The following is a 5,548-nucleotide window of genomic DNA, read 5'->3' as shown; positions in this document are numbered from 1 at the left end:
AAATAAGGCCTATAGATAATGCGTTGTGTGACCGGCCGTTTGATTGGGGCCACATTTGGGAGCTGTACACATACTTCGACCTACTGTAGCCTATATGTGGGGAAGGGGGGGGGGGGTTAAGGATACCGCCCAAAACCATGGAGGCTACTAACATGCATTGCCTACTTTGTTGTAGACTTAACTCCTTAATTACAATACGAGATGGGTGGATATGTGCAGGGACTAAAGAACAGGTTTGAATCAGATTTATAGGATTTACTGAAGATAAATAGTTGTCTCATTTTCTGAGGACTTCTATAGGCCTATATAAATATATATATATGTATCTATACTGTGCAATATACATGCGAAGGAGGGAAATCAAGTAAACCAGGATCTGGGATGTGGGCAGCCCCAAAGATTCATGTGCCCTCATAGCTATGTCACTATGTGAGAATTAAAGTTAATAGTGAGCTAGCTTCAACCATCTGGAAGTTGTGTGAGACTACCATATATACCGTATTTGTTTCTCATACTGTATTTTACATCATGTCAGACTCAGAGCTTCGAGTGTATGTTCTGTAAATATACCATGCGTATATACCCAAGTCCATAATCGTTGGAGGTAAGAGAGGGGAAAGGATGGGTTTGATTTGTCTGCACTTTGCGATCGTGTTATATTCAAAGATTTTGATTTATATTCTGTAGTATGACTTTTAACTTTTAAAAAGTTTTGTAATTAGTATAAATTTCAAGTTTATTGTTATGTAGTGAACTTAAGTGAAGTCTGTATAACTGCCATGCATATGAAAGAAATAAGCATCTAGAGACCAGAGAGGTACTAAAAATGTGTGTTTGTCTCTTATATTTTGTCTTTTGTAGCCTATCTGTATATAACACGTGTTAGGGAAGATCTTGTAGCCTAGCTATTTATTGTTCATTTTTATACACAAATAAATCAAAGTTAGTAGGCCTACAACACAATCCATACCGATAATGTTGGTGGTTGATAAAATAGGCTCTATAATATACTACGTTTTGAGTGTAGTACGAAATTTCGCAAAACTATGTCCACATTGTTCCAAAAAAAACTGAACACAACTTAAAAACATATTTTGACAGTTTTGGCATTTGGAACTGTGGCTTGCACAAAAATAGAGGGGTGGGGAGGGGGAAGGGTCATAGCTTTCTAAATCTAGCCTCATTCATATAATGGAAGATTTAGACAACTCCTCCTAGGATGATACTTTACATTCAGAATTTCAGATGTCATTTCGATATTACGTTCTTCAAAAGTTTCTATCCTTTTAAATCTTGTTGATTTCTCTATAACATGCGATTTGCATTGGATCTTCGGATCGCTTTTTGCTGAATTGTCAGTAGGCCTACACTCAATATTCAAAGTTCCATGAAATTTCTGCTTTTGTAAGAATATTATATCTTCCTATTTAAATACATGATTTTGTAAGTAATATTGTAAACCAGAATTTGTTAATCTTCGGTAAAATCGACATAATGATGTCACATACTCAAGATTCACTCCACAGTGTTTAATTACCCCTTGTTAAGTTTACAGAATATGCCATCAACCCCCCCCCCCCCCCAAACAAAAATCGCGGTAGACTGTTTGGAACTGACTATAGTACCAAAGACGACAAAGAGATGTCCTTATCCAGTAGAGTACGTTCTTTCGTTTATTTCCTTAAAAGGGAACAGAACATGCAATAAATGGTGGAAGAATGGTTGTAAGAACCTTTATTAGGTTTTTGAGAAATCTTTGAAGTCAGAAATACATACATATTGATTGGCTTGTTATATTTTCTTCTATGAGAAGTATAATTGAACAGACAAAATGATATTTAAGCAGGTATACATACTTAGACTGAATTGGTAAAGTAAGTCGGACAGGCCCATAGAGACACGGTTGCTATTAATAGAACGCAATGAACTTCCACGTGTACAGTTGATATTGTTTACTTTTCCCAGAATCCCATGCAGGCCAATACAAAGGCAGGCTGACCAAATACCGTACGTAGCACCGGGGGCATCCCCGACATTCCAACGTACCTGGTCTGCCCGCGACTTTTTTTCGAAGTACAGCGAGGGAAGAATATGAATTATTCATCTGTATTTTGCACGATTAAGCTTATGAATAGTGGATGTTTTAAGCTTGCACAAGGCACAAGCTCGAGAACTGGTATGCCCCAGTGAATATGGAGCTGCTCTGGTTTAGGTATTGGCATACAGTAGTATATATACATAGATATCAATGTATGTTCTGGGAAAATCTCATCAAAATGTGCCATTGTTGAGTATACTATACATATATGCAGATCGACACAATGACACTGAACTATACGCATTACGATAGTACATGGCAGTAATTCTCTCACTACAAGTGAGGCTACGACTGCTACTGTAACATGTTGCACATATTTCCTTAAGTATGGTATCTCTAGTTACAGTCGTGACTTGAGTGAACCTAAGCAAGGAAATATGAATAACTCATAATTCTTCCCTCGCTGTACTACGAAAATAAAAAATCGCGCGCATCACGCGTGTAAGCTCTCGTCGCCGTAGCAACCACTGCAAAAGTATAGTGCTATTAGGCCCATTTCCACGACACGATTTTCCTCACGATTTGTCGTGCACGAAACTGAATCGTGAGCAACATTTGATCAACTTGTTATTTACACGATACGACAGGCGTATGCGATAAATATGTGCGTTTGATGCTGTTTCAGGGTATGAGGTACTGGTGCCAGAAACAAGGTATCTTACGGGATATCCGTATAATAACGTAATAAAATATTGAAATTCAACCAACTCACTAACAAAAAATACTAAAGCGAGAGAGAGGAACAAAGACATCTTCAAGTTTGTATGTCCTAATGAGCAACTGTAACTGATATTGCAAAGTAGCATTCAATCATGTTATCTTTTTAATCCAATCAACATCCAATATTTCACTATCTGCTACAGGTGATATGCTTCAGGATATCTGGTAGAGGGATAACTGCATGGTGTTCGCCAGCAAGCCAATAGGCATAGGGGTTCCTTACATGTTTTTGAGAACATTTATTCTTTTATTACTTTAAGAGACAATGTATTCACAAGGTTCACACTGCAAATTCTGGTGACCTCAAATTAGATTTGACCTCAGAAAAAACAGTTTTTTATATTTTATAAGGTGGATCCACATACCAAGTTTGAATTTATTTTAGACAACCATGTACTTTTGAAATGATTGTCTTCAAAGAGGTCACGTCACATACTCAGCCTCATGCATGAATACAAGGAATAACAAAAGGAGAAAAAGAAGTCAAAGTTTGTCAAAGCAATATAATTGAGATTATCATTCACAGTGACAAAGTTTTTTAGTCAGAGAGAGAGAGAAAGAGAGAGAAGTGGAGACAGGCAGATTTTTTAATACAGACTGTTTTGATTTGCTCACTGTTAAAATTAATGATGAAGCTTGAACATTAGTCAATATTACACTGTCCTGTCAATAGTTTGACTAAAATGAAGTCAACTCACTGCCGTGAAGATGTTGATAACGGTCAATAATGCTCTAAGTTTTGACGGTCGAAGTTTCAGAAAAAAATCCATAACTTAGCGTATGCGAACATGCAAAAACAACACACTGTGATATAAAGGATGTGTTTAACGATCATGTCACATTGAGATATTTTATTTGATCTGCTTTTACCATAATGCAAAATTACATTCAATCCGATTCACTATATGATTTTTCAAGGTATCCGTATCATGTTTAGGCCTTCGAATGACAACGAGGCTATCTTTTAAATTACTTTACATTGAAATTACGCACAATTCCCAAACACTGAGTACTCGCAAACCGATGACACAGAAAAACTTGAGAAACATTAGATAAATACAACCAACAAAAATCAACAACCATTTGTTTAGGATTAAAGCAAGTTAAGCCGGCTAGACTGTACTCATCAACATCGCATAATAGTATGCACTATGTGCTACACAATAAACATATATAGGACCAATGGCATCACTTCAGTGACCATCCACGCGAAATTCTTTCTTAAAGTTTATGAGAATAGTCAAGTATATAACTTTTTTATCCTTTTATCTTGGTCCCAAGTCTTCTTAATAATAATTACGAAAATTCCTACCTCACTTCAGCCCATCGTCTTTTATCGCACATTTCTTCACGTCTTTGAGTCGCTAAATTCAGCCATTTTATTGTCACTGGTCGCTAAAACCATCCGGTGAAAATCGTGACGAAAGTTGAACAGCGCTCAACTTTGCACGACAACTCAAAATCTTGTCGCGCGCGAAATATGTTGAGCAAGATTCCGTTCACACGCTGCGATCAAGTCGTGCGCGATTTTAAAAGAAATCCGTGAACGATCATTGTCGTGAACGATAATTCCTCACGACAAGAGGAGAAGCCATTCACATGTACCGACAAAAATCGTACACGACAAGTCAGCTAAAAGAAAAATTCACAGACGATTTTTTGTCATGTCGTGTAAATGCGCCTTTTCGTTACAGCACTATTTCTACGTAGGTTGTGCTTTACTTCCTTGGGTCGTCGCCCTCATGGTAGGTTGGTGCTTGACTTCCTTGGGTGACGCCCACATGGTAGGTTGGTGGTTTAATTCCTTGCGCGACGCCCACATGGTAGGTTGGTACTTCCTTGGGTGACGCCCACACATATCCTGACCACGGAATGTGCTCTCCCTGCTCTAACCGTTTAAGAGCTGTACCATGACAAGGTATACTTCCATGATTGGAAAACACCTCAGTCTTATTAAGCTATTTATATATTTTTTATGTGGTTGCTCGTAAATAGTCAGGTATTTATTGTTCAATTATTTTTCCCGGGAATTCCACATTATGATCTTTCCTTCATTTTGTAAATATTTGAAGTCAGTCATGAATCCTTCCTCCTTCCTGGTTCGATTTTGGAGAATCGTATCATTCTACATTATAATTTTTCTATGTATCTTTAAAGTCAAATGTATACACGGTAGCAACCCCAACCCCCCCCCCCCCCAACCTCCTCACTAAAAATCTTCCAACGCCTAAGGTGCCCTAAGCATAGCTTCAAAGTGGTGATAAATACTTTACACATTTAATCGGCAAACAGAGTCTTGAGCTTAAGCAGTATTTTAATATTTCACATCGATTTCTTTTTAGTGAAAGACCCCAACACTCCCCCTCCCCCTACATAGTAGTCGGCTTGAACGGTCCGAGGGCTGGCACACACGGACCGTTTAAAAATCATGGATCCGCCCCAGATAATAATTTTAATGAATGCGACTTTTTCGTTTTAAGCGGTTTACCGTAACAGTGCATTTGTGTAATCTTCCATGAGTCGTTTAATTTGTAATGGCACAGACAAACGGGTATTTTCACAGGCTGAAACTTTGTTCATTGTTATGACGTGTGCAAGTTGATTGCAACACTGTGATGAAATATACGGTATAGGCCGCTAAACCAATACATTCGTTTATTAATGACGCACATAAACGCACGGTAACTTCTAAACCAGTTACACTGTCCAAACCTACTAACTTATAATCAG

The 5,548-nt window shown here is 37.9% G+C and overlaps 1 protein-coding gene across 1 annotated transcript in view; it reads right to left on the bottom strand.

Moving 5' to 3' along the window:
• Positions 1 to 4,985, bottom strand: part of LOC139964183 (E3 SUMO-protein ligase PIAS1-like) — a 59,124-nt gene extending 54,139 nt beyond the window's left edge. The window contains exon 1 of the mRNA XM_071965587.1: positions 4,131 to 4,985. The gene's annotated coding sequence lies outside the window, so the exon portion shown is untranslated. The remainder of the gene's footprint in view (positions 1 to 4,130) is intronic.
• Positions 4,986 to 5,548: the final 563 nt, after the last annotated feature.

The sequence above is a fragment of the Apostichopus japonicus genome, chromosome 22 (assembly GCF_037975245.1).
Source record: "Apostichopus japonicus isolate 1M-3 chromosome 22, ASM3797524v1, whole genome shotgun sequence".
NCBI lineage: Eukaryota > Metazoa > Echinodermata > Holothuroidea > Aspidochirotida > Stichopodidae > Apostichopus > Apostichopus japonicus.
Note: the sequence above shows the minus strand (reverse complement) of the source record. Positions and strands in the feature narration are given on the sequence as shown.